We start from the raw sequence: 23,866 nt of genomic DNA, 5'->3' as shown, positions 1-23,866 counted from the left end.
TCAGTTTGGCAACCACGTGTGCCCTAGGACTCTGAGGTCAGCAGGCACCCAGTTGAAAGGAAAGAATATCAGTGTGTTCCCTTTGTTTTTCTTTAATGGTTGAAGGATGGATTGGTGCCCACTAATGGGACCTGAAGCATCATCAGTCACTGGCCCCTGTTCGTGTACACATGGGTGGTAGTTCGGTCTGCACTTGGTCTGTCCCACACTGTGATGCTCTCCAGAACCATCCTTTCTTTGGTAAGTGCAGTAGAGAGTAAAAAGCCACAGGAAATCAGAATGCTAACAGCCACACAGTCAGTAAGCTGGTTACACCACAACAGGCCGGTTCCCTCCTTTTATTCATTCACCAAACAGTAAGGAGTTGGAGCCTGCTCTGTCCTGACACTGTGTTCAGGGTGAGAAATACACAGTGAACCGCACCAGGAATATATAGGATCTTAACTTCTGAGGAATTTATTTAGCCTCTCTACAGCCCAATTTCCTCATCAGGAATGAGGAAATTAGATCAGATGATGTACAGATGTAAACTGCTGCTTTTAATCAGCCTTTAATTTTACTTTATACTGTAATGAAACCTACTTCTTATACTGGATTACTTTGGGTGGGGTCTTGTTAGGTGGCGGCCAGACCTTTGGCCTCCAACTGCTATTCCACAGGCCTTTTGTAATGAAATTTTGTGACTAAGGGAAGGGTATTGATAAGCCTAAGGAGCCCTGGCCTATGAATAGGCCTGAGCAGAAATGTTCTGGCATTTTTTAATGTTACACTTGTGTGCTGAGCCCTGAGCTGGCAATTTGTGCACATGATCGCATGGAAATCTTAGCACGAGTGTTAGATGTTACTCTCCCCATTAAGAAGTGGTTCTACGTAGCTGCCACATTGCTCCTCTGCACTTACCCCTCAAGGATGGGTTATATGCAGAAGAAATAATTGAGAAATCATCTACTTTATTTTTTATTGATTTTTTAAAAATATACTTTAAGTTCTAGGGTACATGTGCACAACATGCAGGTTTGTTACATCAGTATACATGTGCCTTGTTGGTTTGCTGCCCCCATCAACTTGTCATTTACATTAGGTATTTCTCCTAATGCCATCCCTCCTCCAGGCCCCCATCCCACAAACCAGCCCTGATGTGTGATGTTCCCCTTCCTGTGTCCATATGTTCTCATTGTTCAACTCCCACCTATGAGTGAGAACATGCAGTGTTTGGTGTTCTGTCCTTGTGATAGTTTGCTAAGAATGATGGTTTCCAGCTTCATCCATGTCCCTGCAAAGGACATGAACTCATCCTTTTTTATGGCTGCATAGTATTCCATGGTATATATATGCCATATTTTCTTAGTCAGGTCTATCATTGGTGGACATTTGGGTTGTTTCCAAGTCTTTGCTATTGTGAATAGTGCCGCAATAAACATATGTGTGCGTGTGTCTTTATAGTAGCTTGAAAATCATCTACTTAAAAAGGGTATAGGACTTTTCCTGGAGAAGGACATTTCTAAATAAGAAATGTTGAATGGTATATTCTAAGAAAGGCCAGTGCAGACCAACTTGTTTATTTCAAATTTATTTCCAATTGTCTGATTTTCCAAATAGTTTGTGTTCATTATTAACAGAAGGCAAGGCTTCTGTAGGAATTCAACTATCATATCTTCCAGCTTTCTTCTCAAGCACTTTTTAGATTAAAAGTAATTCACGAAAATGTTTTTAGTAGCAGCATCATTCCTTTAGGGAACACTTTTTAATAAATTATCAGACCAAACTGTTTTAATAAAAATGATATTAGTAGAATGTGTGTGTCCATCTGCAACCTTGAGTTTCCTATGGGATGAAAATATATTTCCCAAGGTCTCAAAGTCAGAGGCATGCAATGCCTACGGGAAACAGAAGCGAATGTGTTTTTCTCCCAATGCTAACCTTGCATGATTGATCATAAGAGCTGTAGATTTATTCTAATTTTGCTCATAAGGTTTTTTTGTTGTTGCCTTTCTTTGAAGCATGAAACACTGCCAGAGGCAGGAACCCAGGCTTAATGGACCAAGAGCATGAGCTGAGAGAGCATCTCCCCAGTTTATATTCATTTGGCAATGAGAAAGCATTTTAATGTTAACACATTATGTTACATTATTGTGAAAACAAACATTTTGGCTTAAGTACAGTAGGGATTCTTGCTTTAGTTATTCCAAAGATCATCTCAACTCTTCTGTCTTCAGGAAAGTTTTAAGACTCGTTTTATAAATTGTAGTTTAGCCTTCTTATTAGAATTGGAAATAGCTGTTGGCACCACTAATGACTTTTATGTGTTTCTGCTGGTGTCCCCAAAGTAAATTACTGTAACTAATGTAGCACTGTCTCTTTTTATAACTGTTAGCTGCTGAAAGCAAAAATTTGTCTAAAGTCAAAATATTAACAGTTTTATTTATTACAAGATGTCAAGAGGAAAGAGTATGATTTCTGCGGATTTGAGACCAGACTGAGGCCTTTCATAATGAGGCTTTTCATAGTAAGACTTCCTTCCCGTAATTCAAAGAAAGGTGAAAAATTAATGTGTTGTGTTTATTATCAAATATTAGATGACCCTTTAGTAGAAGTCAAAGCAACCATTAAATTAGCCAGTTCAATATAAACATACATATTTCTTATTTCTTTTAACCATAGCCATATGTTTACTGAATATTAAAGCACAGTGCAAGGAAAGGTGCTTTCTTAGCCAAAGCCATGTTTTCTGTTTTACTTCTGTCTTCATTCTTTCCTTTTTACACATTTTTGGCTCATCTGCAAAACCAATGTAGTTTCATTAAATCATTAGGAAAATAATGGGTGGCTCCAGCCCAAACTTAGAGAGTATATGAAGGCACTAAGGTAGTTATGACAAAACCAAAACCCACATGACTTTCAGATTAAAAAGCAGGGGCATAATCTAATATTTTATTCAAGAGCTGTGTTGACATTGCAAAAAAATAACAAATGTTTGATTCGGATATGCTTTTCAAAAAAGCAGTTTTTAAAAAGCTGTCTGTCACTCCCTTACTGGTCTATATTTGCTTACAGTTGGGGATAATATTTATACTGTTTAAAAAGACATCCTGAATAATGTGACACTGGAAGTGTCTATACCCATATTTTTGTGTTGCTAGGGAATACTACAATAAAATCCTTTCTGTATCTATTATTTATACATTCACTTACGAGACATGTCTGTATATACATCTTTTTTAAGGGAAAACATGGTTGAAGAGAGGCAGAAAAACTAGGATATCATAGTAGGAAGCACACCAGAGAGCCAGCATAGGGAAAGTAATGGGAGTCCCAGCTTGGGGATATCTCAGTCTTCTGTCATTAACGGTCTTGGCAGGTGCCCTTAGTGGACTCACCCATAAGCTCTCGAGTGTTAACTAAGGCTTTGTACATTATTGTATTTTTACAATTTTATACACATTTTTCTATTATATTTTCTTAGAAACAGGCTGGGGCTCATGCAATCTATTGTAAATAGCTATAGCACATGAAATAGCCTAAGAACAAGCTGAAAAGGAAAGAGACATTGCCAACTCAGATATGCTTTTGCCAAGACAAGTGAGCAACGCAGATGAGCCACAAGAGCAGATGATTTCTAAACTGCATAGGTTTGATGTAGGTCTGACTCTTTTTAAGTTTGTTAGCACCAAGAAGTGCATAGCATTCTGAGAACTTAGTGTTTTAAACAGAATGATAAGTCACCTTGAAAATTCATTTCAGAAGGAACAAGAAAATTGTCAAGTTCTCCGATTTCTTTTGTTTCTCCCATTCTTTCTCACTCTTCTTCTTCCTCATAAATCAACTTTCCCAGAAGCCTAAAGTTAATACAATCCCAGGAGAGGGCATGAGGTAGTGGAAGCTCTGGTCAGATAAGAGACAGAAGAGGAACAGAACCCCTCTTTCAGGCTCACATGGACTGTGGGGTGGAGGGAAGACCTGTGTCCCTGACAAGAAGGCTTCATAGAGTGTGGGGGAGGATAAGAGGTGAGGACTTGTGGCTCTGCTTCCTGCTGGGGCCTGCTGCAGTGGCCAGGCAGGAGCACAGTGGCTTCAGGTAGAGAACGCCTGGGCACAGCTCCCAGAACCTCCTTTCAGGGCCTGGAGAGGGGCAAGGAGGTCGCTGGAAAGGAGCAGGCCTGGTGCTGGCTGCTGAGCAAACGGAGCCTACCATCAGAGCCTACAGGGCAGACCTGCGTGCCCAGGAATTGAATGGGAATGGCAACCAGATCTTCAGAGGCTACACAGCCCTAAGCAAAGAGAGAGCTTTCCCTTTTCAAAGAAGTTAGCAGCCAGAGCAGGTGATGACAGGGAGACCACTACTGCAGCAGCTGGTGAGGAGCAGAGGGCAGCCCCCCATCTCCAGATAGCTTGGGGACCCCTCCTCTCACTCACCATGAGGGCCCAGTCACCATCTTGGAGAGGAGGTGTGAGGAGTTGGAGACGGGGGGCCCAACAGGTACCAAAAGCGCTCGTTACACCAGCACATACTGAGATAGCCGGCATACTCGCGGTAAGGCATCCTCTCTGGGGAGAAAAGTAGAGGGTGGCTTAAGCAGAAGGTGAGATCAGATATTGAGGAAATTAGAAGTGACTTTTTTTTGCTACAATGGAATGTGATGTGTGAATCTGTCACTTGGTAACATACTAGGAGTGAGTGTGGGTGGCCTATGTCGTAGAGTGTACTTCTCCTTCCTCCTTGACTCACATCCTTTCTCATTTATGGGTGACCAGCAAAGTTAACTAGATCAGTAGCTTTAAAGTTCTTTCCTATGAACCAAAATGTGTGGCTGTAGTGGTCAATTTTAGGTGTCGTCTTGACTGGATTAAGGAATAGCTAGAGAGCTGGTATAGTGTTATTTTGGGGTGTGTCTGTGAGGGTGTTTCCAGAGGAGGTTAGCATGTGAGTCCAAGTGGATTGATTGGGGAAGATCAGCCCTTAATGTGGACGGGCCCCATTCCGGCTCTTGGGGGCCTATATAGAGGAAAAAAAGAGGAAAAGCAAATTAGTTTCTCTTTACTGGAGCTGGGATACACGCTCCTCCTCCTGCCCTTGGACATCAGGACCCCAGGCCCTCCAGCCTTGGGACTCAAGGATGTTCATCAGCACCCAACCCCCACCAGCCTCAGTCTGAGAATTACACTATCAGCTTCTCTCATTCCAAGGTTCTGGGATTTGGACTGAGCCACGTGACCAGCATCCCAGGGTCTCCAACTTGTAGATGGCCCGTCCTGGAACTTCTCAACCTCCATCATCACATGAGCCAATTCCTCTAAGGAATCTCCGCTCATACATGTATCTTTATCTACCTAAAGATCTATCCTATTGCTTCTGTCTCTCTGGAGAAGCCTGACTAATAGAGTGGCACATGACGGATAGCAAAACCCTGGCCCCTTTGAGCCTCTGCCCTGCACCCTTACCCAGGCTGTCAGGGACATTGATGGCAAGCATCAACAGAAGAAGGCAGAAACTCAAGTGAGCCCTTGAAGCACTGAACGTAAAGGTGGACAGGAGGCACCTTGCCAGAATCCCCCTGGATAGTCATCGGAATTATACAGCCTATCCTCCACCTCACTGCCCTCCATGGTGACCATTTCCCGGTTGAGAATCTTTGTTGAAATGAAAGAGATGTGCTGATAAAAGAAAAAGATGGGGAACTTTTCTGTAAACCAAAGACATGTTGTCTCTGGCCCAGTGATTGCTAAGAAGAGCTTGAAGGTTTTTCAACACAGATGAATCAAAACAAAACTTTTCCTTCCATGACTGTAGGTTGTTCAAATATCCATGCATTGGATCCCTTAGTTACTATCCTGACCAATAATCTATGTAAACTCTAGAAGCTGGAGTCTTAAAGTTGAGAGGTAATCCTGTCCAGGAAATGTCGATGCAAAGTGGAGATTCAGATTCCTCTGATGTTCCTGTCTACACAGTGAGGTGATGCTAGTAGTGGTTTCTTCCCTCTTATCCCTGAATTCTGTCCTCCTTCCGTTCCGTATGACACCTACATCTGACATAATTCTTATCAAACAAATCAATTCAGTGAGAGGAACTACCAAGGTTCAGGTCAAGAAATTTTACAGAATTTCTTAACGTCATTCGTTTTCCTGAGAATGGTGAGGAGGAAGGTGTCTTGGGACAATGGGCTGTACAGCGTGGGAGTCAAGGATCTAAAGCCAGCAGGACCAATGGAAATATAATGTGTACCGGCTGGGCACAGTGGCTCACAGCTGTAATCCCAGCACTTTGGGAGGCCAAGGCGGGTGGATCACCTGAGGTCAGGAGTTCAAGACCAGCCTGGCCAACATGGTGAAACCCCATCTCTACTAAACATACGAAAAAAAAAAAAATTAGCTGGCCATGGTGGCATGTGCCTGTAGTCCCAGGTACCTCGGGAGGCTGAGGCAGGAGAATCGTTCAAACTCAGGAGGTGGAGGTTGCAGTGAGCCGAGATCACACCATTGCACTCCAACCTGGGAGATAGAGCAAGACTCCATCTCCAAAAAAAAAAAAAAAAAAAAAGAATAATGTGTACCAATTATAGAATTGTAAGCTTTCTAATAGCCACATTAAAGGTGAAGTTAATTTTAATAATATATTTTATATATCCTAATACATCCAAAATATTATAATTTTAACATGTAATCGATGTAAAAATTATTGAGATACTTTCTGATTTCACACAGTCTTCAAAATCCAGCATGTATTTCACAGTCCTCTCTCCATTCAGCATAGACACATTGAAATAACTGCTTGTGGCTTGTAGCTACCATATTGGAGGGTACAGTTCTAGACTCTGCTGTCTCAGAGACCCCAATTCAAGTCAAGGGCTACTGCTGCTGCATACCAGGTATGACTGGATAAATTGCTCTCTCAGCCTCAGTTCCCTCATTTAGGAAATGGTAATAGTAATATTTCAGGGTCACTGTGAGATTTAAAATAAAACTATCTATACAAAGAGCTTAAACTGATACCAAGTAAGAACCCTGTAAATGTTATTGTTATATAGATATCATTATTATCAATTTTATCATATGAAAAGTTCATAGTGTAACAAATATCAATAGACCTATGAAAAAAATAAAAAACTTCTGCTGTAACTACCATTACCTGGACATAGAACAGTAAAACAGGAAAGTAAGGAGAAGAAAAAAAAAAAACCCAGCAGCTTAGCAAGTGACTTTTCCTATGGTGGCCTTAGCTACTCTGGGCATCCAGATTGCGTCACTCTTTTTTTTTTTTTTAATGAAAACAGTTTTTGTAAAGGCTTGCTTTACAGGCTTGCCAAAAATTCTTGTGCTGGTGACCATATGTCTGTGAAACCAGGCAATCTGTGTCCTTGCTACCTTGTAGATCTTCAGCCTTTTTGTGATTAACAAAATGACCTTTCAGACCTGGGGGATTCCGAACCACTTCAGGCTCTGCCAGGACTTTCTGTCTCTTCCAAGTGAAGAGCATCTGCTGCCCTCTGCCGAAAACTGCTGCTACTGTGGCTCATTTTTCTATCACTTCTGCTTCACCAGAACCACTCAAGAATGGAGACGAATGTGAAGTCAGCTTGGCAGCTCCACGATGCCCTTTGTGGTTTCTTGACCTGGTGGCTAAAATCCTTCCTCCAACGAAAAACGTTTTTAGGATCTTTCATTACACTTAGTGAAAGTAAGACACGAGCTCAGTTTTAATCTTCTAGATGGTCTTTTGGATTAAAATTATATTTATACATTTGCATAATAAAAGTAATGTTGTGAAAGAAAGCAGTTTGAGTGTGTAAGAGATAATTGCATCTGTACGAGCTGTCTTGGGGCAGCTCTTACGGAACTGGGCTCAGCATTAGACATTATACCACTGAAGCATTTTGCATTTTTATGTGGCAGTGCAATAGAATTTGAATTTTATGCACAATTAATCTTATATTGATGTATTGTTTGTAGGTAGGTTTGGGCATAATACTGAGAATAAACCTTTAGTGTAATATTTTGGTATTTTTCTGCAAAAAGAAAAGTGAGAGAGAAAAGGAAAAGCTGGGAAAAAATTTGGGCAAGCAAAAAAAAATTTGGACATAGTCTTTTACCTTGAAAGAGTGACTGTGGTATTCAAAGATTTCTGTGGCTTTCCAGGCAAAACACAAAGTACTTCCCTTGTGCATTGCTTATTGAAGTTGTTCACATCCTGGGGCAACAAGGTCAGGAGAGGGAAAGGATTCTGAAACCAAATAACTTCTTTTCTCAAAGCAGCAGTTGAAAAATGGAAGCTGTGCTTAGGGAATTAACGAGCATGGTATAAAATAATGTTCCACACCAAACACTTTATGTACGATAGGAAAAAAAATATATGTTGCAATTTGCTAGAACACGTGTAGTAAATCCAAAGTAACATCAATTAAGCGAATTGTCATGAACACAGAGTAGTTCTTATGTTCATACATAATTCCAAGCTTCAGTGTGGAAGTGGAGAGATACAGCACTAGTGTGGTGTCCCATACACTGGTTCTACCTGCACATTTTGGTCAGATTTAGGTGAGCCTTAAGGATTTTACTTTCTCACAGTCTTTTTCCTTTGTTGTAATTCATTGATGAGTACATTAAAGCATTTTCTAATAGACAAGGAATCTACCAATTTAACAGGAAGACCCAGGCCACATCTTCCGATTGGCAGTTCTGGCACTGGCTTCCTGGGATTGGAATAGGTTGTCCCCATCCCATGCCATTTCATATGTAAAACATGTTTTGTACCTTCAAACCCACTGTATAATCTATTAGCTTATTCAAACCCCCACTTATGTTGGTTATGAGAAAAACCTAGCTAAAAAGAAGTAAGAAAAAATATAAATACCACAGACCCATCTCACTAAAGTTTGTCATTATATTCCTCCTTGAAAACTCTGTGGTAATCACACAGTGTGCAAGTTCCTGGTCCCATACACAGTATGCTGGTTTTACAGTAATTGACTCTAAAATCTCAGTGAATCTATTTTAAAGGTATAGGGAAATGTAGACTGTTAATAACAGAGCAAGTACATTTTCTCCTCATCAGCATTTTCCTGATTTGCCAGTGAAGTACTAAAAACATTTTAAGTACCAAAAGAAGCTTCTGCACACCTAAAGAAATTTGTCATCAGAGTGAACAGGCAACCTACAGAATGGGAGAAAATTTTTGCACTCTATCCATCTGACAAAGGGCTAATATCCAGAATCTACAAAGAACTTAAACAAATTTACAAGAAAAAAACAACCCCATCAACAAGTGGGCAAAGGATGTGAACAGACACTTCTCAAAAGAAGACACTTATGTGGCCAAGAAGCATATGAAAAAAAGCTCATCATCACTGGTCATTAGAGAAATGCAAATCAAAACCACAATGAGATACCATCTCACACCAGTTAGAATGGCGATCATTAAAAACTCAGGAAACAACAGATGCTGGGGAGGATGTGGAGAAATAAGAACGCTTTTACACTGTTGGTTGGAGTGTAAATTAGTTCAACCATTGTGGAAGACAGTGTGGCAATTCCTCAATGATCTGGAACCAGAAATACCATTTGACCCAGCAATCTCGTTACTGGGTATATACCCAAATGATTATAAATCATTTTACTGTAAAGACACATGCACACGTATGTTTATTGCAGCACTGTTCACAATAGCAAAGACTTGGAACCAACCCAAATGCCCATCAGTGATCGACTGGATAAAGAAAATGTGACACATATACACCATGGAATACTATGCAGCCATAAGGGGATAAGTTCATGTCCTTTGCAGGAACATGGATGAAGCTGGAAACCATCATTCTCAGCAAACTGACACAGGAACAGAAAACCAAACACATGTTCTCACTCATAAGTGGGAGTTGAACAGTGAGAACACATGGATACAGGGAGGGGAACATCACACACTGGGGCCTGTCAGGTGGTGGGGGGCTAGGGGAGGGAGAGTATTAGGAGAAATACCTAATGTAGGTGATGGGTTGATGGGTGCAGCAAACCTCCATGGCACATGTTTATCTATGTAAGGAACCTGCATGTTCTGCACATGTATCCCAGCACTTAAAGTATAATTTAAAAAAAAAAGAACACATGGAAAAATGGATGTGCACATCACTGGGGACATTTTATTTTTACACACTAATTTTCCCTTCAGCAGTCCTAATAGTGGTTTAAAGTTTAAAAGGGATGGGATGAGTCCGGCCCCTCCCCTTGCAGGGAGAGCAGGAAGCAAACCTGTTGTGTTGTGTTGCTTTCACAAATGGAATGCCTTTTACTCTGAGCTGCAAAGGCTACCAAATAAAGAAGCACACAGAGCTATGTGTCAGGAGGGAGTAAAAATGAACAGAACAGGACAGGGAGTCCAGGCAAGTTGACAGGCCACACGAGAGATCAGCAGAGCATCAAAGTCAGTGCTTCAGAAGCAAGGGGTGGTAGCTAGGAGGAGGGCTGGGGAGAGAGAGCGGCCAGAAGAGAGACGGGAGACCCTGAGGGAGTCCTGGTGAGAAGTATGTGTTTCCATTAGGGCTACTGGAGGCCATAAGCAGCACGAACCTAACTACAGATGCTTACCCGAGAGAGGGTGATTTTCTTCACATAACAAAAAGGTCGGGGTACATGGTCCTGGCATGGATTCATGATGTATGAAGGCAGCTCATCTGCAGTTCTCTCCACCTTTGCTTCATAGTCAGATCCACGTTGCAGCCACTGCAGCCATCAGCTCCCCATTGCATGCAGGAGGAGAGGGAGGCAAAAGCTTCCTTAGGAACTCACCGCAGATTCTGCCCTGTGGCTTTGCCACGGTTGTATCACATGACCCCCTTTATGGAAAGAGAGCAAGGCATGGGGCTGGAGCGAGGGTCCTGGCCGCCCACGTTGCTGCCACACCCTTTGGCTGGCTGGCCGTTTGCCCGTGCTTGTGGCTATTGTAACATAGTTGGATGCATCTGCAATTTAGTGGTCATTCGGGAATCCTGAAATTTCATTTTTGTCTTCATCGACACTCTACTGTTTTCTCCTAGCTAAAATTTGGAGCTGAGTTTTATGAGAACAGCCATGAAATTATTGACATATTTATACCCTGAGTATTTCTCTAGACCAGATATTTAACTTTCACTGAAATAAAAAATATTTTCAATCCCTCTAAATTCTACCAACTTTTTATTTGTCCTTAATATTAATAATAGGTTTGGGGTTATTTTAGAAGTGTGGATGAGGGGATGAAGGGAGCGTTAGGGGGCAGCAGAACGGCAGCCTAGAAGCCCCAAAATAACACAAAAGGCATCTAGCTGTTTCAAGACCCCTCTCTCTATATGCTTATCATCTCATTAAAAGAAAAATTTATAGGTTGGTGCAAAAGAAATTACAGTTTTTGCTATTAAACGTAATGGAAAAAATTGCAATAACTTTTGCATCAACCTAATATTTTTGCATCTTCATTCTTCAAAGGACCTATCAGACTTCAGCCTCTCATAGAAATATACAGTTTCAGTGTTCTCTCTCTCTCTCTCTCTCTCTGTCTGTCTTCCTTTCCCAGAAAACTAAAAATAAGAAACTGCTGTTGTTGCCAAGGGGGTTGGAAGGAGGAAATGCTGGGAGGTCAGCTCCAGTATCCACCTCCAAATAGACACAGTGGCTGCCTGCAGACTGACATTTCAAGATTGATTAAGGGTGGGGGAAGGGAGAGTAATATTAAGCGAAGATTTTGTTTGAATTTCTGTAAATGTCATTTGATTTCTGCCACCTGTCAAAATTTCATGTATTAGTGGCACCAAATAGATTTGTTTTTATAAAACTAGATATTCCCAGTGTAGTGTCTATACATATATGTGAAACAATATCAACTATTTAAATGTCTGTATTAAATAACTGATAAGAACTCTTAGATATCTACTATACCAGAAATATTGAGAAATACAATCTCAACATAGTCTAGATTTCAGTCCGGTGGTGCACTTCTAAATAGATATTACCATAGCCTTCTGATGGCATACATTTGCATGTGCTTACGAATACAAGGCATGCTAAAAGATGTTTTAAAGCCTTTTCTAGCTTTGTTTAAATTATGTTTGTCTCAAATCTGTTTCTCTTTGTTGTTGTGGAGTTGCTTAATAGAGCCCTCTTTGGTCCTCAGTGAATTGGTTTAAAATAATGTCTCCATCACGAAAAATATTTATTGTGGTAGGCAGAATTGTAAAGAGGGTCCTCCAAGATTCTGTCCTCTAGTTATGCCATTAAACACGAATGCAGCTACAGCTATAAAGGTCACAGACCTCAAATAGGGGAGACTCTGCTGGATCATCCAGGTGGGCCCAAACTCACCCCCTGGAGACCTTAAAAGCAACCAGAGAGATGCAGCTGAAGAGAAAGGTGGAGGCATGCATAGAGATGGAGGGGAAGCGGGAGAAGCTTTTGAGACACCCCTGCTGGCTGTGAAGCAGGCAGGGAGTACAGGTGCCTCCAGGTAGACAGCAAGGAAAAGGGACCTCAATCCTACACCCCCGCAGAACTGAAATTTGCTACAACCTGAATGAGCTTGAAAGCAGGTTCTTCTCCAGAGCCCCACAGAGCAGTGCTGGACTTTGATCTTGGCCTTTGGGGTTCTGGGCAGAGGAGAAGCTGAGCTACCCTGTGCCCAGACTTCTGAGCCACAGAAACTATGAGATAACAAGTGGATATTGTTTTAAGCTGGTTTTATGGTGATTTATTATAATGGCATTGGACATACCTCAGAGATATTGCAGATTCAGTTCCAGCCCACTGCAATAAAGCGAATAGTTATCTTTTTGCTGGGAGAGGGTCTTACCTTCATGTTGATGGCTGCTGACTGATCAGGGTTGCAGCTGCTGAAGGTTGACGTGGCTGTGGCAATTTCTAAGACAACAGTGATGTTTACCACATCTCTGGACTCTTTTTTCATGAAAGATTTCTCTGTAGCATGTGAAGCTGTTTGATAGCATTTTACCCACAGTAGAACAACTTTCAAAATTGGAGTGGATCCGCTCAAACTCTCTCAAAGCCACGGCTTGATCAACTAAGTTTATGTAATTTTCAAAATCCTTTATTGTCATTTCAACAATGTTCCCAGTGTCTTCACCAGAAGTAGATTCCAACTTAAAAAAAAAAAAATCTTTGCGCATCCATAAGAAGCAACTCCTGATCAGTTCAAGTTTTATCACGAGATTGCTGCAGTTGAGTCACATCTTCAGGCTCCACTGCTAATTCCAGTTCTCTTGTGGTTTTCAACACATCTGAGTTATTTCCTACATTGAAGTCTTGAAGCCCTCAGAGTCATCCATGAGGGATGAAATTGACTTCCTCCAAACTCCTGTTATGTTGATATTTTGACCCTCTACAAATCATTAATGTTCTTAATGGCATCTAGAATGGTGAATCCTTTCCAGAAGGTTTTCAGTGTACTTTGCCCAGATCCATCAGAGGACTATCTATGGCAGCTATTTCGTTATGAAATATATTTCTTAATAAGACTCAGCAGTTGAAATTATCCCTTCATCTCTTGTGTTAGCAGGCATGAAAACATTCATCTCCTTGGACATCTCCATCAGAGTTGTTGGGTAATCAGATGCTTTGTCAATGAGCAGTAATATTTTGAAAGGAATATTTCTTTCTGAGCAGTAGGTCTCAATAGTGGGCTTAAAATATTCATGAAACCATGTGCATCTGTAAACAAATGTGCTCTCATCCTGGCTTTGCCATTCCATTTATAGAGCACAGTCAGAGATTTCACATAATTCTTTTTTTTTTTTTTGAGATGGAGTCTCACTCTGTCGCCCAGGCTGGAGTGCAGTGGCATGATCTCAGCTCACTGCAACCTCTGCCTCCCAGGTTCAAGCAATTCTCCTGCCTTGGCCTCCTGAGTAGCTGGGATTACAGGCTCGCGCCACCACGCCTGGCTAATTTTTGTATTTTTCGTAGAGACGGGGTTTCACCATGTTGGCCAGGCTGGTCATGAACTCCTGACCTCAAATGATCCACCTGCTTTGGCCTCCCAAAGTGTTGGAATTACAGGTGTGAGCCACCGCACCTGGCTGATTTCACATAATTCTTAAGGGCCCTAGCATTTTTGGAATGGTAAATGAGCATTGGTTTCTACTTAAAGTCACCAGCTATATTAGCGCCTAAGGAGAATTAGCCTGTCGTTTGAAGCTTTGAAGCCAGGCATTGACTTCTCCATGACATCTTCTTCCAATAGAAGGCTGTTTCATCTACATTGAAAACCTGTGGTTTAGTGTAGCCACCTTCATCAATGATCTTAGCTAGATCTTCTGGATGACTTGCTGCGGTTTCTGTGTCAGCACTTGCTGCTTCACCTTGCACTTTATGTGATGGAGGTGGCTTCTTTCCTTAAGTTTCATGAACCAACCTCTCATAGTTTCAAACTTTTGTTATGCAGCTTCCTTACCTTTCTCAGCCTTCAAAGAATTGAAGAGAGGGCCTTGCTCTGGATTAGGGTTTAGTTTAATGGAGTATTGTGATTGGTTTAATCTTCTATCCAGAACACTCAAACTTTCTCCCTATCAGCAATAAGGCTGTTTGCTTTCTTATCATTTGTGTGTTCACAGGAGTAGTACTTTAAATGTCCTTCCATAGCTCCTGGTTTGCATTCCCAGTTCACAGCTTGGCTAGCTGTTTGGTGCAAGAGACCTAGAACTTGACATGCCTTCCTCACCAAGCTTAATCATTTCTAGCTTTTGATTTAAAGTAACAGTTGTGTGACTCTTCCTTTCACTTGAACACTTGGAGGCCATTGTAGGATTATTAATTGGCCTAACTTAAATTGTTATGACTCAGGGAATAAGGAGGCCTGAGGAGAAGGGGCGAGACAGGGGAAGGTCTGGTTAGTGGAGCAGTCAGAACACACACAACACTTACCAGTTCAGTCCACTCTCTTTTATGGGCACATGTCGTGGTGCTCCCAAACAATCACAATGGTAACATCCAAGATCACTGATCACAGGTCACCATAACAAATATGATGATGACAAAAAAGTTTGAAGTAGTGCGAGAATTACCAAAAATTGACAGAGACCGAAAGTGAGCACACACTGTTGGGAAAATGGCATCAACAGACTTGCTTGATGCAGGGTTGCCATAAACCTTCAATGCGTAAAAACTGCAGCGTCTATAAAATGCAGTGAAGTGACACACAAGAAGAAGAGGTGTGCCTGTGCTGTAAGAGAGAAGTAAGTTCTAGACCCACAGATTTTGGGCGAAGCTCAAGCTCGCCTCACACATATGCACATAGACTCATTATTTCCGTGCCTGGTGGTTCCATTGATCATCCTTCCATCACATCTTTTTTAACAGTCCTAATTAATAGATTTTATGTACTCAGTTATTCATTGGGATTAACTGAGTTGTAAAACTAGACGAAAGCCACAGTGGCCCCTGTATTTGGATGGCTTTAGACATGAGAACAAGGCTTCAAACTCCTGTTTCAGGGCATCGATAGTTTTCAGCTGCAAATCAGATCCTATCCCTGCCCTCAAAATGCTCCAGTAACTGCCCTTTATAATTAGAATAAAATTCAAACAAATTTATCTGTGAGTGCCAGATTCCTCTCTACCTCTTTGGTGACACCATGTGACCACTCCTCTCCTATCACAACCTCTGGCCACGTGGACGAGCCTTCTTTCCAACACAAGCACCTTGGCTCTGCTATGGACACCCTGGCCAAGCCCAGGCCCCTCCTGGCATCCTCTCTCCTGTGCACTGTGCACAGCTGATTGCCACCCCCAGACCTTCCTCCGCACCCTCCCTGGACCACCCTGGCCCCATTGCCTCCCTGGTTTATTTGCTCTTCCTGTTCTACTTGTTAAGACACCCAATATCAAGCAACACAACATCCTGGGTTGTTTGAGGTGTTTATTTTCTCTTCTTCACTGTTATATTCCTGGTACTCCACACAGTGCCTGGTGCATAGAGGTTCTTAAATTTGTGTGTGTGTGTGTTACTATTAATATACATATACATTTTTCTTAATTATATATTAATATATATTTATTGAATAAATTCATAAATGAGTGAGTCAATCAACCAACAAAATACCTGTCCTGCTTCTGTTTTGCTTATAATTTTTAGAGGTACGTATTTTGGTGGTGCTGAAGGACCTTACAAAAGATAACTCCCTATGGGTGGCATTTAGAAGCAGCCCACAGACATCCCAGCTCCTGGCTTTGCCCCCGGAGTCAGAACCCACTTTCCCACCACAGGCCAGCTCCCATGCGACTCTGGGCAAGTCGCCCTCTTTGTGACATAGGGATAGTGTTAGTAATGATTCCTTAGTGCTGTTGGGATGAGTTGATGAAATAATTCAGTTTGAGTTCCTAGCATAGTGCTTGGCACATAATACAACTTATTAATATCTTTTTACATGAATAATGATAAAATAATTCTGCACTCTCAGTCATTGCCTCATTCAAAATTTTTTTTTGCTTATTTTGTGAATCAAATGATGATCTTAAAAATATATCAATGACTTTTCTTTGTAAACTATGGGGAACAGTCTCATAGCTAACTATTCAAAACAATTCGACTCCTTTGAAGCTATTGGAAAAGCATTCTCCTTTCGCGTGCTTCCGGTCCTCAGTGAGACAGCAGGTTCTTGGTGACCGGAGAACTCTAACCGTAGTCCAGCCCCCGGGTACTGTGACTCCCCAAGCTGAGTCCAGCACAGACCTCGCCCTGAAGCTCCATGCCCAAAACCTGCCTGTTAGTAGATCTTCACTTGCAGTGTTTTCTTAGGGTTTTTTGTTTTGGTTTTGGTGGAATAGGGAAAAACAGGTTCTTAAAGGAAACTTCATATGTTATCATCTCAGGCCCAGCTCAACTTTGCCAACCATCCACCCGAAGCCCCCTCTCCTAGAAGCTTTTCTGTTATTTAATTTCAATATTTCATCAAAGAAATACTCACATTTGTCATTTAATGTTAAATATCTGTAAACTACTCACTTTCCTTATTCCTATAGAATCACTTTTCACTCTTTTCTAGTTTCGCCAAATTAGTTATTAAGATGCCATTGAACTAAAAACCAGTATCATTTTCATCATCGAGAAAAAATTTAAAAAAACACTGTTAATGAACTCTTAATGACTTTGTATCACTTCAGATTTCTCAGACTTTTATTTAATACTTACCAAAAGTGCTCTTAGAGTAGAAATATATGAGATACTTTTTCATTATTTATCCCCCTTGTACATGTATAAAAAATTAAAAGTAAAATAAGATATTTTTAACACATTCAAAATACAATCTCCTAGCTAGCTCACTTGCAGTGTCAGAATTATGGTTGTCCCATAATTGGACATATGGGACCTATGTCCCATAATGCAGAAACTATGGTTTCCAAATAGCATGCTTTCAACAAGCAAGAGTGCTGAAGATGCTGCCCTTAGTTAAGGAGTGAGCAGCTACGGTCTTTGGAATTTTCTTCTAAGCTCCTGACAGCTACTCTGTATGTTTGACGGGCATGTGCAGGCAATGACAACTGTGACAACATTGCCACCTGGATGACAACCTAAGCTGCAGCCTAATTTTAGCAATAATAATAAAATAAATCAGTGAAAGAGCCCAAGATGAATCTTAGGATAAAAAATTCTAGGCTGGGTACGGTGGCTCATGCCTGTAATCCTAGCACTTTGGGAGGCTGAGGCAGGTGGATCACTTGAGGTCAGGAATTCAAGACCAGCCTGGCCCACATGGTGAAGCCCCATCTGTACTAAAAATTAAAAAAAAAAAAATTAGCCAGGCATGGTGGCACACACCTGTAATCCCAGCTACGCTGGAGGCTGAGGCAGGAGAATCACTTGAACCTGGGAGGCAGAGATTGCAGTGAGCCATGATCACGCCACTGCACTCCAGCCTGGGTGACAGAGAGAGACTCTGTCTCAAAAAAAAAAAAAAAAAATTAAATATAGTGTGACTATCCTGCTATTCCTTCTTACTTTAATTTTAACTACTATCTGATAAATTCTAGCTATGAAAGATGAATGAAAGTTTAATGCTGTACACAACATGTGACTGCAAACACACACACACACACCTCCTCTGTAAAAGCATTGTTCAGACTAGGTATTATAATTCCCTTTCTTATACAACTATTTTGTTTTTCTTGGATTTAGTGATTGACTTGGTTTTTTCATTTGCTTGTTCACTTGGTTTTTGGTAAAGTCATCATTAATTCAGCCCCAAACTTTCTAACAGAATTATATAAATCTCTCAGTATAATCACGAAAAATCACCTATCATTTTCTCCCCCATTTTTCCAACTGGAGACGTGCATTCTGAGGCCCCTCTCCTCCTGAGGCTGTCAGGACCCTCCAGCACAGCAGAGGGCACTGTCCACATTGTCCTGAATCCTGCGTTTATTCTGCACTGAGTTTTCTCTCTGTTGTCCCCCAACACTAGATCAGTGCTTTGTCTGGGAATAGGGAAACCTAGGTGAGACACTATTTTCTTTCAGAATGTTGAAGGCATTCTGTTCAAGCTTTCAGTGCTGGTGGCTGAAGTCCAAGGCCATCCTGATTCTTGTTCCTGTCCTCACTGTGATGGCTGTCCTTGGCTCAGGCCTTCCTCATTCATTGTTCTGGGCCTACTTACACAGTGGCTCCTTGAAGCCAGAAACCTATGACCTTCTATACTGGCAAATGTCTTTGTATTTAATTATTTGATATTTTTCTCCACTTTATTTTCTCTTTCTGGGACTCCTACTTCTTGGATATGAAACCTGTTAGGTCAATTCTTTGTTTTTCTTTCTTTAAATTTCCCATCTCCTGTTTCCCATTCCTCTACCTCTTTGCTCTTCTTTCAAAGAGATTTCTCCAACCTTGTTTTCCAAACTGACTAAATTTTTAAAATTATCTGCCATCATCATTTTAATATTTAAGACCCCTTCTTTTTCTCCAAATATTTTTTCTTTATATCATTATCTTATCTATTCAAAGAAATTGATTGTAGTTGAGTGTTTGTTGTGTTTGATTTTTTTAAGTCTTCTACTCTTCCCTAAATTGTTTTCTATGTTTCCTTTTCAGTTTCTTGGGGTCTCTTACCTTTGGTACTAAAGACTTTCTCCAGATGTCTTATCTTCATTTGCTTTTCATTCATAATTTTTTTAAAAGCATTTTAAAAAAACTGATTGGAAACCATGTGCAAGGTCAGGCTTGTGAACTTCTGCGTTTCAGCTGAGTACCTGTAGTAGAGCAGTGAACCGGATGTGAGAAAGGGGCATGCCTGCACCCAAACACTGGACTATTTCTAGGGTGGTGGGACTCCACAATTGCAGAGAGAAAGTCTACAATAATGTCCTCCTCAGTGGTGGGGAGGTGCAGGGTTTTATTAAATCTGGATACTGTCAGTCTGGAAGGGAGGCAGAACAAAGGGGTTGAGCTATCAGCAATCAACATGCAGTCATCCATGTAATTCCCTGATTTCAATAAAGCCCCTCATCTCCCCCCATGCTGTGCCCAGATCCACTCTGTAGAGCTACTCTGGGAAAAGAACATTTTGTCTTCAGCCTGGGGAAGCAGGGAAAGTTGCCAGCTTCATAGGCCGAGGGGATGGGATGCTGTCATCTTACTGCTCACTGTATGAGATCTTCAAGTACTTATTCTCATTTGGGCCCTTTCTTTTCTCTGAATTTGCCAGGGTCCTGGATCCTCCAGTCCTGGGCCTTCCAGTGGTGCTGCACCTAAATGGCCTTGATTATGACTGACTTTCCTTTCTGCAGACAGTGAGGCTTTAGCTTTCTCTGCTCTGCTAAATACAGTAGGTTCCACCATTCCATCTGTGTTCTATGATTTGATTAACATCTCTCTTCTGATTTTTTCTTCTCTCTCAAACTTTTTGTCCTTATAGATTTATTTCCCTTCTGCACCAATATCATTTTAGTCAGGCTTTAGGAAGTAGGAGATTTAAACACATTTGTTCAGTCTGCCACATGGAACTGGAACACTTGTTTTTCTTTTTTCAGTTACTGTCACCACCATCCCTACTGGTCAAAATTGGAAACCCTGAAGTCATCCCAGACTCCTTCTTTTACCACATCTAGGTAGTCACCAACTCCTCTCAATGCTACCTACTAGTTAGCTCTTAAATGTGTCTCCCAGCCTCCCTTCCTCCTGCTGTGTCTTTAGTGTATGCTCACATCACACTTACCTGGAGAGTTGAGCGGCTTCCATATTGGCTTCCCAATATCAGCCTGTTCTTCACACCGACCCTGCCATTGTGACTCTAAAACAGGAATTGATGTCATTTTCCCTAAAATGTTTTTATGGTTCCCCCAGACCTTTGGGATAAAAAAACAAAGTGGCTGTCCATGAAAAGAAAACACTTCATTACATACAAAACCTTCTGCATTTCCTGGAACCCCATCTCCACCTCCCAGGGCTACCACCACCGCAGGCCCCCACAGAGCTTGTGGTTGGTTCCTGAGGAGACTCTTGGCTCGGGGTCTTTGCACACATGTCCGCATCTTGCTGTAGATCCCCTATTTTCTCCTCTGGCTGATACCATAGGTTGCTTTTCTCTATATACCACTCATCAGAGGGTTGTAATTTCTGCTTGGCATTATTCCCTAGAGAGGGTAGTCCAGCCAGGTGTGGTGGCTCATGCCTGTAATCCCAGCACTTTGGGAGGCCGAGGCAGGCAGACTACTTGTGGCCAGGGGTTCGAGACCAGCCTGGCCAACGTGGGGAAATTCCATCTCTACTAAGTATAAAAATTACCTGGGCGTGGTGGTGCATGCCTGTAATCCCAGCTACTTGGGAGGCTGAGGCAGGAGAATCGCTTGAACCTGGGAGGCGGAGCTTGTGGTGAGCCAAGATCACACCACTGCACTCCATCCCGGGTGACAGAGCAAGAATCCATCTCAAAAAAAAAAAAAAAGAGAGAGAGGGCAACCCCTTTCTGCTATTTACAATGGTGTCAAAACATCTGTAATACATGGCCATCACTAAAAATAGAATAGGTTGCTATTACCTATGGCCATGCTGCATTGAGCATTTGAAATATCAAAATACATATGTGTGTAAATATATGTGTGTAAATGTATATGTGTCTGTGTGCACAGGTACATTCTATATGTACATGTAATATGCACATATACACATATGGGTACATAGCTGCATATATGTTTTCTCACAAAAGAATGTGAACTGTTATATTTTAATGCATTTTTCTCCAAAACTGTAATGATCTCATATGAAATTCTCAGCTTTGAAAGGGGTGGATGGTACACTGATCCTTTGAAAAATTACATCACTGAAATACTGTGAGAATGCAGAAATATTAGATGTTGAGGAACTCAAATACATTTCTTTAAAATGTAGAATAAAATAGAATATAAATTTAAATCTGTATTTTATTCTAATCTATGTTATTTTTTAATCAAAGAGAAAAAAGCCAATCTAAGATTTTCAGTAACAAGTAAATCCCTTTATGGTGTCTCTTAAGAATGTGTCAGATTTCTCCCTTTTTTGGGGACAGAATCTCACTTGTCACCCAGGCTGGAATGCAGTGGCATCATTTCAGCCTGCTGCAACCTCCACCTCCCAGGCTCAAGTGATTCTCTTCCCTCAGCCTCCTGAGTAGCTGGAATTACAGGTATGTGCCAGCTCACGCGTCTCATTTTTGTATTTTTGGTAAAGACAGGGTTTTGCCATGTTGGCAAGGCTGGTCTCGAACTCCTGGCCTCAAGTGATCCACCCACCTTGGCCTCCCAAAGTGTTGGGATTACAGGCATGAACCATTCATGCTTGCCAATGTGTCAGATTTCTAACCTAAACACTGTGCATTCAGAGACTCATTCTCATCTCTATGAAGGAGGACCAAATCTGTGGCCTGAAGTTGAGCAACTGTACTGCAAGTTCTTCTTCCAGCTGAATAAACCCCATTTGACTTCGATTCTGGCACCCATTCTGCCCTAAAGGCCTAGGGAGTTGTTAGCTGAGTAGATTGGAGGCTGAGTTTGTCTTCTGCACCCCCCTCCATGTCACCATGGTGGAGCCTTTCTATTTCTGTTGTGTAAAGAATGCCATCCTCCTGGAGGCAGCTTCATGCCTCCTACTTTGAAAACTTACTCTAGCTGAAAGGCTCAAAGTTATGTCTTTAATTAAATGGTCTGGATTGTCTCTGTGTTTTGAAGGTGCTTTTTTTTAACTTACAAGAACTTGTTTAGTTTCAAATAGTTGACCTCTTGTTAAGGTTCAACCCTGAAAATAAAAAAGAAAAGCATTGATCTCTATTATATTCATGTAGCTTATCATGTGGGCTTAAAAGTCTCCTGTCTGAGTCCATCTGGGCTGCTATAATGAGATCCCGTAGACCAGGTGGCTTATAAACAACAGGATTTTGTTGCTCACAGTTCTGGAGGCTGGGCAGTCCAAGACCAAGGCTCTGGCAGATTTGGTGTCTGGTGAGGGCCCACTTCCTCATAGATGGTGCCCTCTTATGCATCCTCACATAGTAGAAGGGGCTGTTTTATACGGGTACTAATTGAGATGCATGGACACTCAGAAGAGACATAAACATTCAGACCGTAGCTTCTCCCATTTTTCTCCTTCTCTTGGATTTCCCTTTCAGCTCAGCAGCTCACTCTAATCTCACTCATTTTTAAAGGCCCAGGTCAAATTTGCTGTCGTCTGTGAGGCATTTCCAGAGCTCGTGGAAATAATTCTGCCCCACATGGGTTCCTGAAGAAGTTCCATATATCTGCTACTTCCCCAAACCCCACCAAAATGATACTGAAGGAGTTAAAATAGTGCAAGTCCACAAGAACACAAAGTTAGAGTTACAGAGAAGATAAAAGTCAGAAAAGAGAGGTCAACAAAATTTCAGAACACAGAGGGAAGAGTGAATAAAACAGAAGTGTTAAAAGATAAACTAAGGCATATTAAAATTTTAAACAGCTTATATGTGCAAACAGTGATGTATGAATCTAGCCACAAGTGGTCAGAGCCCCACCACAGGTGGTTGAAGGGAAAGTTTTTATAGGATGAATTTGGAAGCAAAGAAATTATGTAATTGGCTAAAGTTTGAACAATTGCCTTATTTGGACAATTCCCATGGGAAGTTCAGGACAATAATTCCCAGCTGACTTCCCGTGATTAGCTGAGTTCAAGTTTCATCTTTTAAATTAGCTGATCATACATAGGAAATGAGTCTGAGTTATATTTCAATTTGCTGATTTAGGAACCCAGGGTTTTAGAGCCACCTCTGTCTGATGACCTCCAATTTAATCATTTTAACAGAAGATAGTCAATATGGTGCCAACAAAAAATTGGCAATTTAGCACTGTTGCTAGTATGCTTATGAACGTGGATCCAACCCTTAATGTTGTGATTCTCATTTTCCTTGTTTCTAAACTAGGGATGATTCAGTCTTTCTGGTCTACTGGAAATATTTCTTGTTCAGGTCAAGGGAAGAAAGGGCTTTGAAAACTGTGTAGACCTTTATAAAAACAGAAGTCTTTATTAGTACCATTATCAGTGTGCCTCTTACTATACTTAAATATTTGTTTATATATCCCCTCAACTAAGCTGTGGGCTCTTTGAGGGCAAGGATTAGATCTTGTTTATATTCCCTAGAGTTCTTAGTTTACTCATAATAAGCATTCATTTGTTGAGCTGCATTAATATTGGCCTAATAAGTTACCAACACATTCTTAAAGTGCTCTGAAATGTAGATCTAAATGTGAAATGAAATAAATACAAGTTATGCTACATTTTTAAGTTCAAAGAAAGAAATCCTATCTTTTGAGCAATCACTTGATGCTGGAGATGGCTGATTATTTACAGTCCAGCAGTCTACACAGAGCAAATCTCTCAGCAGTTCTAACCTTGACATTTCTCT

General features: G+C 41.2%; 1 protein-coding gene across 1 annotated transcript in view; it reads left to right on the top strand.

Annotated features, from left to right (window-relative positions):
- Positions 1-23,866, top strand: part of PRKN (parkin RBR E3 ubiquitin protein ligase) — a 1,393,859-nt gene that overhangs the window by 1,114,034 nt on the left and 255,959 nt on the right. The window lies entirely within an intron of this gene.

Source organism: Nomascus leucogenys, chromosome 3, assembly GCF_006542625.1.
Source record: "Nomascus leucogenys isolate Asia chromosome 3, Asia_NLE_v1, whole genome shotgun sequence".
NCBI lineage: Eukaryota > Metazoa > Chordata > Mammalia > Primates > Hylobatidae > Nomascus > Nomascus leucogenys.
Note: the sequence above shows the minus strand (reverse complement) of the source record. Positions and strands in the feature narration are given on the sequence as shown.